Here is a 12,947-nt window from a genome sequence, read left to right as displayed (position 1 = left end):
TACACGGGACGCTGATAAATGTACATTTAGAGGCAGTTGGACGCTTTTTTCAACTGCCCCTGAACTCATTCAATGTTATCCTATGTGGCCATTTACACAGTCTCGTTTGTTGCCGTTTTTAGGCAGTTGCGTTTAACAGCTTCTTTGAAAGCAAAAAAATGGGTTCAGACGCCGAAGAGTTCAACGTTTCAGATGCCAAACGTGACTAAACTCGGTAACCCGTGTTTAGTTTATAGGCGTTTTTCGTTTTTGGCCATTAAAAAAATATATATAATTTTTTTTTAACCACCTCATTACCAAGCTCATTTCTGAGATTTGGTGTTTACACGTTAAAAACTGTTTTTTTTTTTTTGTTACTAGAAAATTACTTAGAACGCCCAAACATTATATATATTTTTTTTCTAACACCCTAGAGAATAAAATGGCGGTTGTTGCAATACTTTGTCACACCGTATTTGCGCAGCGGTCTTACAAGCGCACTTTTTTGGGAAAAAATACACTTTTTTGAATAAAAAAATAAGACAACAGTAAAGTTAGCCCAATTTTTTTTATATTGTGAAAGATAATGTCATGCCGATTAAATTGATACCCAACATGTCACGCTTTAAAATTGCGCCCTCTCGTGGAATGGCGACAAACTTTTACCCTTTAAAATCTCCATAGGCGAAGTTTAAAATATTCTACAGGTTGCATGCTTTGAGTTACAGAGGAGGTATAGGGCTGAAATCCCGGCAATACCTCACATGTGTGGTTTAAACACCGTTTTCATATGCTTACGCTACTCATATTTGCATTCGCTTCTGCACGCGAGCTCGGCGGGACGGGGCGCGTTTCATTTTTTTTTATTATTATTTATTTTACCATTTGTTTTATTTTTTTTCACTGTTCTTTAACTGCTTGCCGACCCGCCGCCGCGGTTCTACGGTGGCAGGTCGGCTCTGCTGGGCGAGAGCACGTAGCTATACGTCACCTCGCCCAGCAGCCAATAGGGGCGCGCGCGATAGACGCTGGGCACACGCGATCGCTCGTTACAGAGCGAGGACCGGGAGCTGTGTGTGTAAACACACAGCTCCCAGGTCCTGTCAGGGTGAGAAATGCTGATCTTCTGTTCATACAATGTATGAACAGAAGATCAGTAATTTCCCCATGTCAGTCCACCCCCCTACAGTTATAACACACCCAGGGAACATACTTAACCTCTTCCCCGCCCCCTAGTGTTAACCCCTTCATTGCCAGTGGCATTTTTATAGTAATCCAATGCATTTTTATAGCACTGATCGCTATAAAAATGCCAATGGTCCCAAAAATGTGTCAAAAGTGTCCGCCATATAGTTGCAGTACCGAAAAAAAAAAAAAAAAAAAAAAAAAAAAAATCGCTGTTCGCCGCCATTACTAGTAAAAAAAAATATTAATAAAAATGCCATAAAAATACCCCCTATTTTGTAAACGCTATAACTTTTGCGCAAACCAATCAATAAATGCTTATTGCAATTTTTTTTAATGAAAAATATGTAGAAGAATACGTATCGGCCTAAACTGAGGAAAAAAAATGTTTTTTTTATATATTTTGGGGGATTTTTATTATAGCAAAAAAAATATTCATTTTTTTCAAAATTGTCGCTCTATTTTTGTTTATAGCGCAAAAACTAAAAACTGCAGAGGTGATCAAATACCACCAAAAGAAAGCTCTATTTGTGGGGGAAAAAGGATGCCAATTTTGTTTGGGAGCCACGTCGCACGACCGCGCAATAGTCAGTTAAAACAACGCAGTCCCGAATCGCAAAAAGTGCTCTGGTCTTTGACCAGCAATCTGGTCCAGGGGTTAAAAAAAATAAAAAAAAATTGTGTCACTTTTATTCCTATTACAAGGAATGTAAACATCCCTTGTAATAGAAAAAAGCATGACAGGTCCTCTTAAATATGATATCTGGGGTCCAAAAGACCTCAGATCTCATAATTACACTAAAATGCAATAAAAATAAAAAAAATTGGCATTTAAAAAAAAGGAGGACTTTTTGCGATTCGGCACTGCGTCGCTTTAACTGACAATTGCGCGGTCGTGCGATGTGGCTCCCAAACAAAATTAACGTCCTTTTTTCCCCACAAATAGAGCTTTCTTTTGGTGGTATTTGATCACCTCTGCGGTTTTTATTTTTGCGCTATAAACAAAAATAGAGCGACAATTTTGAAAAAAAAAAAAATATTTTTACTTGTTGCTATAATAAATAGCTCAATTTTTTTTTTTACGTTTTTTTTTTATCCTCAGTCTAGGCCGATACGTATTCTACATATTTTTAGTAAAAAAAAAAAAAAAAATCGCAATAAGCGACTGGTTTGCGCAAAAGTTATAGCGCCTACAAAATAAGGGACAGAATTATTATTATTATTTTTTTTTTTTTTTACTAGAAATGGCGGCGATCTGCGATTTTTATTGGGACTGCGACGTTATGGCGGACACATCGGACACTTTTGACACATTTTTGGCGCCATTCACATTTATACTGCAATCAGTGCTATAAATATGCACTAATTACTGTATACATTTTTTTTTTTACTAGAAATGGCGGCGATCTGCGATTTTTATTGGGACTGCGACGTTATGGCGGACACATCGGACACTTTTGACACATTTTTGGCGCCATTCACATTTATACTGCAATCAGTGCTATAAATATGCACTAATTACTGTATAAATGTGACTGGCAGGGAAGGGGTTAACACTAGGGGGTGAGGAAGGGGTTAAATGTGTATCCTGGGTGTGTTCTAACTGTGGGGGAAGGGGGGTGACTGGGGGGGGTGACCGATCTGTGTCTCTATGTACAAGAGACACAGATCCGTCTCCTCTCTCCCCTGACAGCACCGCTGTCTGCGAGAGCCGGGAATGAGAGATGATCTCATATGTAAACATATGAGATCGTCTCTGATTGGCCGCACAGATCGCCTAGGAAACGGCCGCTCCGATTGGCCGTTCACGGCGATCTGTGACTGGCTGTGTCCAAGGGACACGGCCAGCACAGCAGTTCCCCGCTGCGCGCTCGGGAGCGCGCGCGGGGAACGCGAAAAGGGGCGGCCGTAAAAACACGGCCTCCCAGAGAAGTAGAGCCACCCTGCAGCCGTACAAAGTCGTACGGCCGTCGGGAAGTGGTTAAGAGCTATGGGCGCAAGTGACATTTTGACATTGTTTCTGCCCTGCAATGACTTGGAGACGGGTGGGGGCCATCTTTCCCTCACTCGTCTCCATGTCAGGCTAGAGACAGGTCCAGGTCGCCTCCGCCATTACCGACGGCCACCCGATTTATGAAGTTAGAGCTAGGCACACATATCTGAAGTGTTTTGTTATTTCTCTTCAAAGCACTATGTCCTGTAGCTGTCTCCTGCCCCGTTCTTCTGTTATCAGCCTGACAAAAGCTCCATCACATCTAATAAAAGCAGACAGAGTTTTGTGTTAGGGAGGATGCTATAAATAGATTAGCAGTGTGCTGAACAATTCGAGGGACAGAGCTGAAAGTTTCTACCTATGAGAAGAGGGGGTGTGGCCTTTCCTCCAATCAGCTGTCTGCCCAGGCTTCACTGCAGCGCTAACCAGGAAAAGAAAATCTAACAGGATGTGCACTTTCTAAACAGTATATAAAGAAGAATAGAGCAGATATAAACATGTAAAACGTATGTAGGGAGATTTGTTTCATCTTTGTGTATGATCTGAGGCTGTTCACTTCACTGGGTATATGTGAGGGTTTACATCCACTTTAAGACAAAACATGTTGTTTTTAGTTTTGAATACAGTAAGGAAGAGTTAGAACCCTGGACTTGGTTTTACTGCTGTGTCATAGTGACAGAAAGCAATGGGAATTCAGAAATATTTGAGGTGTTACGAGAGCAGAAAATGTGGGAATTTGTTTAATGAAGACACCTTTGCTAGTGCCACAGTCTAAGGGGGACATAATGGTTTGCATAGGCATTCTCTTAGGCCCCATACACACGAGAGGATTTATCCGCGAATACGGTCCAGCGGACCATTTCCGCGGATAAATCCTCTCAAGGATTTGTGCGGATTTCCATGCGATGGAGTGTACTCACCATCGCATTTAAATCCGCGCCGAAATCCTCTGGCGATGACTTGTCGCGCCGTCGCCGCGATTATGACGCGGCGACGTGCGCGACGCTGTCATATAAGGAATTCCACGCATGCGTCGAATCATTACGACGCATGCGGGGGATCCCTTCGGACGGATGGATCCGGTGAGTCTATACAGACCAGCGGATCCATCCGTTGGGATGGATTCCAGCGGATAGATTTGTTTAGCATGTCAGCAAATATTTATCTGCTGGAATCCATCCCAGGGGATAAATATCCGCGGAAACAGATCCGCTGGAGTGTACACACCATAGGATCTATCCGCTGAAACCCATTCGATGGTATTTTTCAGCGGATGGATTCTATCGTGTGTATGGGGCCTAACATCCTGCTTTACTTTTGGGGCAGGAAGTAAAAGGAAATTTCCCTGGCAGGACTATATCCAAAATAAAAAAAAGTTTTGGCATCAAATGCACTTTAATTTTGAAAAAAAAGAAACTTTCTCACAGATTCTTAGCCATTCTTGTGTGTAATTTTGGCTTTATGTTTGGTAGCTGAGATCATAGTGAAGAGCCTTTGAAACAGCATCATTAATGCAAAGCCCTTGATCACTGTCAGTTACCAAACAGTAAAAAAAGGAAAAGTGCTCAAAATGATGCTTTGATGCAATGAGAAAAAAAATGAGAATAAAAGAGGCATGAGTCAAAGAGGGTGGGCGCACAAGGGAGTTCCAGTAGATTTTATTTTGGTGTTTGTATATATGGGTCAACAGAAATATATTCTTAATTGTTAAAGTGAAAACTGATTTCTGCCAAGATGTATAAGTTAAAGGGATTGTAAACCCTCATGTTTTTTCACCTTAATGCATCCTATGCATTAAGGTGAAAAAACTTTTGTTAGTGACCAGCCCCCAAGCCCCCCTTTTTTACTCACCTGAGCCCTCAGGGGAGACGCACTCTACCTCTCTGACGGGGGGGTTCTCGGCTCTTGATTGGATAGATTGATAGCAGCCATTGGCTCCCGCTGCTGTCAAACCCAATGACGTAGGAGCTGGGACAAGTCCGGCATTCTGTGTCTATGGACACAAATGTTGGACTCGGGAGCGCACACGCAAGGTAACCCCCAGGGAGAGCGCTTCTCCTAGGGGGTTTACCAATGCAAGGAGGAGCCGTTGGGGGACCCCAGAAGCCGGTGATCGGGGGCACACTGTGCAAAACAAACTGCACATGGAGGTAAATATGATATGTAAAAAGAAAAAAAAAAAGAGGATTTACAACCCCTTGAATTACGTAAAAAAGAACAGTTACCCATAGAAACCTTTGCCACCTCAATCCTCTTCTCTACTCTGCTACTGACCACCTTTATGACAAAATCTCACCCCTGTCCTGCCCCAACCTAGCCACTTTCGTTTACAACTGCTCACTGTCATCCTCCCTAGACAAGCCTAACTACATCCAGAATCAAACCCCAACCGCTACAACCCTGGCAAACAGACGACACCAGAAGTCTCAGAAAATATAGCCGCACTCTTGAGCGTCTGTGGCGTAAGACTAATGCCGTGTACGTGAAAAATGTGACATGAAATTTTTTATTTTTTTTTAATGTCATTAAAACACGAAATCAGCAAAAGCAGCCCCAAGGGTGGCGCCATCCGAATGGTACTTCCCCTTTATAGTGCCGTTGTACATCACCGCGCTTTGCTCGAGCATTTTTTTTTCACGATCTTGTGTAGGCAAGGCAGGCTTGACAAGAATCACGTGGAAAAAAAAAAAGTTTTTTCTAGACCATTAAAAATGGTCGTGTGTACGCAAAATAAGTCCTAGAAAGACTTCAATCAATATAAGTCTGCCCTACTATTCCTGCCTCCACATGGCTAAACAGCCCTATTTTATCACGCTCATTAACACATTATCATCCAGCCCCCATCAACTCTTCTTTACTTTTAACGCTCTACTCTGTCCTCCACCCTCTAACTCACTCACTTCCCAGGAGATCGCCAATCACTTCAAAAATAAGATTGATACAATTCATAAGAAGATCTTCAATGCGCAGAAAGCTCCCCCACTCAACACCCCATGTCCACAGGTACTATCATTACTACTTCATTCAATCCTGCTAGTATTAATGAGGTTGCTAAACTTTTCCTAACGCCCATCTAACCACCTGCCCCCCCTGGATCCTGCTCCCTCGCAAATGCAACGCTTACCCTCTGACTCTATTGTACACACTCTAACTCACATTTTCAACCTCTCCCTCTCTTCTGGCATCTCTCCAAATTCTCTAAAACATGCGCTAGTCACCCCCATCCTTCAAAAACCCTCACTGGACCCAACCATCGCACCAACCCATCTCCTTTCTCCCCTTCTCCTCCAAACTCCTTGAAAGACTGGTCTACAATCGACTGAGCGACCATCTGACTATGAACAAACTTCTTGTTACCCTTCAGTCCAAATTTCATCCTCAACACTCCACGGAAACTGCTCTCCTTAAACTCACAAACAACTTACTAACAGCTAAGACCAACTGACACTATTCTGTACTTCTCCTGGACTTTTCTGTTGCCTTTTGACACAGTGGAGCACCACCTCCTCCTCAAAAAACGTAATGACAACGGAAACCTGCCAATACACAATTGCATGACTTCTGTACTCCAATATGAACAAAATAAATAACTAGCACTGTTATCTAGAGCAATGGGCTTCAAACTGCAGACCAGTGGCCAGATACGACCCGTTGCATGCCTTCATCTGGCCCTTGGGGCACTTTTCCTCCCACTGATGATAGACACTATTCCTGCCACTGACACCAACAATGGGTCATAATTCATGTTACTGACACCAAAGATGGGGCACTATTTCTCCCCCTAATGCCAAAGATGCACGGTTTACTCCCAGTGATGGCCACAGTCCAGCCCCCCTGAAGTTCGAAGGACAGTAAACTGGCCCTTTGTTTGGAAAGTTTGAAGACCCCTGATGTACCGCCATCATTATATAAAAAAAAAAAATTATTTGCATTATATAACATAACCCGTCAGACAAATCCATGGTGGCGCCATGCTTGATCTATATAACTATGAACATTATAGCAAATTAATTAATTAAATCAGATTTCTAAGGTAACGCTGCTATAAACAAATACTAGCAAGTACTAGCAAGCTGAACTCCAGGCAGATATAAAAGACACTAATTAATGTAGCTCTGTATTTACTGAGGATTCTTTCACACCCATGTAGGCGCAAAGAAACATGTGCATGCTTTTGTGCATTCCTGCACGTTGCATTTATTTTAGACCATTTATTTCAATAGCGTGCCTTGCACATGAAAAACACACTAAAGAGGAGCATGAATGCCCAAAAACGCATCATACTTTGCTACCATGTTAGCTAGGTGTGCCATTAATAATTAATGGAACCACCATGCATTTACAAAAGAGCTATGCATTTGTGTGTTGCAGGAAAGCGTGCCCTTTGGACTATTTCCCCTTGTGGTTTAAATTGTTACTCCGTGGACTATTTCTCCTATATATATTGCTATATAACTACTCCTCTCACAACTGTTTTACCTGTGTAGTCCTGAAACTGCAGTCAAGACACACAGTCTTCTGAGGACCCACGATCAGCTTGTGAAGGACCTCTGCCTCTTGGACCTTCTCTCCCTGCCACCTTACCAGGATCCCCTTGGCTGAGTTTGCTGTCGGCTGTTGAGTCACCTGACCCTTGCTGTGCCACCTTGCTGCCTACCATGCTGTGCCCAGAGAACTGCCTTGTGTGCTGGACTTAACCCTTCGTGTGCTACATTGCTTGCAACCCTGCCGTGCCCACATTACTGCCCCGTGTGCTGGACTTAATCCTTGCTGTGCCAGATTTCCCTAATTTTCTACCTATCCTTGCCCAACTCTCTGTTGGCCCAATTTCTCAATAGAGAACCTTGTGATCACTCCTGCTCTTTGCGTGTGTTCTGTCCAGCCCACACCTTGATCACATATGGCAAATACATTTTTTATAGTAAACCTTCCAACAAACCATCTGCACAACAACTGCATCAGTTTGTTCTCTACAACCTGCCACCATCCGTTAAATGGTCCAAATAATCTACTATGAAATACAGAGATAATTAACAGATGTTACATCAAAAGAAAAAAAAAACAACAATTGAATAAACCCTCAGGGTGAGAACCATACAGCAATTATCAGCAAAAATATTGCACACCAAAAACTTAAGACACAGAGATGCAGAAAAATAGAGGGAAGGAGAGAAGCTAGCAGAAGAGTCAAAAGAAGTGAAAGAAAAGCAAGAAAGAGTGAGGAAAGACTGAGGGAAGAACGGGTGGGTAAGAGAGAAGTGAGCTAGTGCAAGAGAGAAGAAGGGAGCACAAGAAGTGAGGGAGGGAAACGAGAGGAGCAGGAAAGAGAGAGTGCACAAGTGGAGAGAGGGAGAGAGAGGACAGAGAGAGAGGAACAACAGAGAGAAGGACAGAGAGAGAGAGAGAGAGAGAGAGAGAGAGAGAGAGGGAGGGCGCAGAGAGAGAGAGAGAGAGAGAGAGAGCATACACAGATAAATGAGAGAAGGTTACACAGAGAAAAAGAAAAAAGCGATAAATAGAGAAAGGAGAAAGTGAATGAGTAAAAGATCAGTTCTATAGACCAGTGTTTCTCAACTCCAGTCCTCGGGGCGCACCAACAGGTCTTGTTTTCAGGCTTTCCATTATTGTGCACAGGTGATTTTATCAGTTTCACTGCCTTAGTAATTACCACAGCAGTTTCATCTGAGGGAAATCCTGAAAACATGACCTGTTGGTGCGCCCCGAGGACTGGAGTTGAGAAACACTGCTATAGACCACTGCTCTGCTGTATGTGGAAAACAATGAGATAAGAGGAGAAAGCACAAACATTTACCCATCTGTGCACAAGGTTAGATTTGCACTATATCCAACATCATAAGTACAGGGGACCATCCACTGAAAACTCCCCACCATGCAACAATGACCTGTAGTAACCTCAGAAGACTTCCTGAAATGAACAACTATATGGGTTTATCCTTCAGCTGATAAATGCAAAGCATTCTCCCATGATTCACAATATCTGTCGAAGACAATGTGCAAAGTCCAGAAGACAACAGAGCTAGACTATACCGCCGTTCAATGACTTGTGATGGTGTCATTATGGAGGAGGAGTCTGCTTTCTTGCTCAATGTGTTCTTGAACTACAATGACAGCATGGGTCTGTGGAGTTGGAAAGTCAGTAACACTCTGGACCTTGGATTAACTCATGGAGGACCAGTAAAGTACAACCAACATCAAGTATTAAAAATCAAATAAAAAAAAAGTGAAAACAAATACATGATCTATGATTTAAATATTTTTTTTATTTAAATCTGATTTATTTTTTCCCATTTAAATCGGTTTTTGGGATTTTTATCAAATTTATTTTAATAAAATGCAATTGCAGTAAAAATCTATCTAAAGACAGTTTTCTATTTAAGATTCATTAATAATTTGGTTTATTCAACTGGAAATTGAGCTCAGTTATGTAGCACGATGCTGTATATATTTTGCAATATAAAATTTTTTTGGTAAACTCATTCAATGAATGCAAGCTGAGATAACATGCACTGCGTTGACACAATTTCACAGTAACCATGAGCTAAAACAAAGTTCAGGAATATTCCTTTATCCCATTGTTTTGCAAATCTATGTATACTACAAACTGTATGACTGAATCGGTTCGGATAATAAGAATAAGGGTCCTTTCACACTAGCGGACCGTTCATCCGCTCATTACAAGTCCGTTAACGGACTTGTAATGAATCCCTATGGGATCGCGTCCGTTAGCGGATGGAGCATCCGCTAGCGTACGCGTCAGTCGGGATCAGCTTTCCAGAACGGAAGAAACCCTATTTTTCTTCTGTTCGGTGGGACGGACCGGATGCAGACGGACAGACGGTCCGTCTGCATTCGGTCCCCCATAGGGGACAGCGGAGCAGAGACAGGGCGGTCCCTGCACTGTGTGTGGGGACCGCCCTATCCGCCGACAGCTCAGCGGGGATCCCCGCTGAGCTTTGGCGGACACACGGAGCGGACCCAGAAACGGTCCGATCCGTGTGAAAGAGCCCTAAGTCCTTACATTTAAAGAGCACCTGTTATTTCAGATCCATCATGGCAGCGTGTTAGCGGGCATCCACTCACCTGCTGCCGCCACGTCCTCACCTTGTTGTGTCACTGCCGCATCACCAGCCATCCCATTAAACTGAATGAGACTGGCAGTGAGTCAACAGCGGGTCAGAGGAGGAGCCTCTGCATGACAGAGATGATAGTTGCTCTTTAAAAATTATGATTTAAATCAAGCCTTTTTACTAGTGATTTAAATCCAATCCACCCTGGCACCAGATACAGAAATGAGTCTGTAGCTATCAATACATGGGCCAATCATTGATTTGGTTTTTGTATTACAGCAAAATTGCAGACAAACAACCTCTTGGGTAACAAATATATATTCACACTGAATGCTGTAATATTCAGTACCTAAACAAGCCATTTTGTATTTTTTTTTTTTTTTAAAGTGTAAATGTTATTGTACATGTCCATAGCATAACAAGACAGCATTATACAGTACATATTTTTACGTCTCATGGGTCAGAAGGTATTTCAGACGCCATTTTGTATTTTAGTCCCGATTCACACTGGTTCGATGTGGAAAACCCTGTGGTTCAGTGCCAGTTCCCACTTCGCACCTGAATCGAAAACTGGTTCACACTGACATCGGTGAACCGCTGGGGGTGTCAATGTAAAGTTAATGACACCCCCAGATCAGTTCGCGGATCGCAGTGCGAACTGTTAAACGATGCAGGAATCGGATCGCATAGGTGTGGGTGTAAACACCAATGCAATATGATTTCATTGCGGACTAAAAAAAAGGGGTCCTGCACCATTTTTGTGCGAATGCAATGCGATTTCAGACAGTTTGTATGGCTAAATTTGCATCGCACAGACATTGCATGTGATCTGCACAGTGCGGTGCAAATCACATGCGATGTCTGTGATCGCATAAGTGTGAACCCAGCCTTATTGTTACACAAATGACTTTACTACTTCAATTGGTAGCCATATATACATTTATTACAGCAAGTGTTATATGTACTAAACAACCCAGAATTCCAATCCCTGCTAGTGAATTTTTATCATAGGTACTCTTTAACTCTAAAACAAAAATCCAGAAAATCACATTGTATGATTTTTAAATAATTAATTTGCATTTTATCACCTACCAACCAGTAAGGCTCCTTTCACACTGGGGCGGGGGAAACGTCGGCAGTAAAGCGCCGCTATTTCTAGCGGCGCTTTACTGTCAATTTTGTTGCACTATTCAGCCACTAGCGGGGCAGTTTTACCCCCTGCTAGCGGCCAAGAAAGGGTTAAAAACCACTGCAAAGCGCCTCTGCAGAGGGACTTTGCCGGCGGTATAGCCCCATTGATTTCAATGCTCCTTCACTGCTCCAAAGATACTGCTAGCAGGACTTTTTTTTACCGTCCTGCTAGCCCACCGCTCCAGTGTGAAAGCCCTATTTTTAGCGTTATAGCGCCTGCAAACCGACTCAGTGTGAAAGGGGTCCAAGAAGACCTGTTATTTCTTTAAGAAGCCATCCTGTTCTCCACTCATTAACTGTATTAACTGTTTGAACTAGTTACCTGTATAAGAGGCACCTGTCCACACACTCAAACAGACTCCAATCTCTCCACAATGGCCAAGATCAGAGAGCTGTGCAAGGACATCAGGGATAAAATTGTAAACCTGCTGGGATGGCCTGAAGAGAGCTGGGACCACAGTCTCAGGCCTTGTACACACGAGCAGACATGTCCGATGAAAACGGTCCCGTTTTCATCGGACATGTCTGCTGGGAGCTTTTGGTCTGATGTGTGTACACACCATCAGACCAAAATCCCTGCGGACAGAGAACGCGGTGACGTAGAAGACACCGACGTTCTCAAACACGGAAGTGCAACGCTTCCACGCATGCGTCGAATCAATTCGACGCATACGCGGGATTTCGGTCCGCTGGTTAGACGTACTGACCAGCTGACATGTCCGACGGACAGATTTCCAGCGGACAAGTTTCTTAGCATGCTAAGAAACTTTTGTCCGCTGGAAACCTGTCCGCTAGGCCCTACACACGGTCGGACATGTCCGCGGAAACTGGTCCGCAGACTAGTTTCAGCGGACATGTTCGGTCGTGTGTACAAGGCCTTAAAGTAAATCATTAGTAACACACTTTGCCGTCATGGATTAAGATCCTGCAGCGCACGCAAGGTCCCCCTGCTCAAGCAGGCATCATCCCGGTACAGTTTTTTTACAGCGGGCGGTTGGCTCTTCAGGGATAACAACAGATGCGGCTAAAAGTACAGCTTGATCGTTCTTATAAGCGGCGTGAGGGGCCCGATGCTTCTCTGGGCTCTCCCATATGGTCACCAGTCATCTCTATGACCGTCGGAGGCCCGGGTGCGATGTGATGACGTCATGCCCGGGTTTCCAGAAGTAAACAAAGCTGCGATTGCGGCTAAGCATGAGATCGGTGAATTTTTTCACAATCTCATGCTTTCCAGCCTGGAGGAGAGATGTGGGGTCTTATTGACCCCACATCTCTCCATAAAGAGGACCTGTCACACACCATTCCTATTACAAGGGATGTTTACATTCCTTGTAATAGGAATAAAAGTGATCAAAAAAAAAATGTAAAAAAATAAATAAAAAAAAGTATAAAAAATATATATATTATTTTGTACCCCATACTCATTAACATAGAATGGGTGCCAGGATCTGGGGGGCCCCCTGCCCCAAAGCACCCACCCCCATGTTGAGGGAATGCGGCCTGGTATGGCT

At 43.3% G+C, this 12,947-nt stretch overlaps 1 protein-coding gene across 3 annotated transcripts in view; it reads right to left on the bottom strand.

The window, feature by feature from the left end:
* Window positions 1-12,947, bottom strand: part of NR1H2 (nuclear receptor subfamily 1 group H member 2) — a 227,280-nt gene that overhangs the window by 152,112 nt on the left and 62,221 nt on the right. The window contains exon 1 of one of the 3 annotated variants that reach the window (XM_040327570.1): window positions 8,970-9,154. The exons of the other annotated variants lie outside the window; for them this stretch is intronic. The gene's annotated coding sequence lies outside the window, so the exon portion shown is untranslated. Of the gene's footprint in view, window positions 1-8,969; window positions 9,155-12,947 lie in introns of those variants that run through there. 3 annotated transcript variants of the gene reach the window in all.

Source organism: Rana temporaria, chromosome 10 (genome assembly GCF_905171775.1).
Source record: "Rana temporaria chromosome 10, aRanTem1.1, whole genome shotgun sequence".
NCBI classification, from domain to species: Eukaryota; Metazoa; Chordata; class Amphibia; order Anura; family Ranidae; genus Rana; species Rana temporaria.
This window is presented reverse-complemented; position numbering and strand designations above follow the sequence as displayed.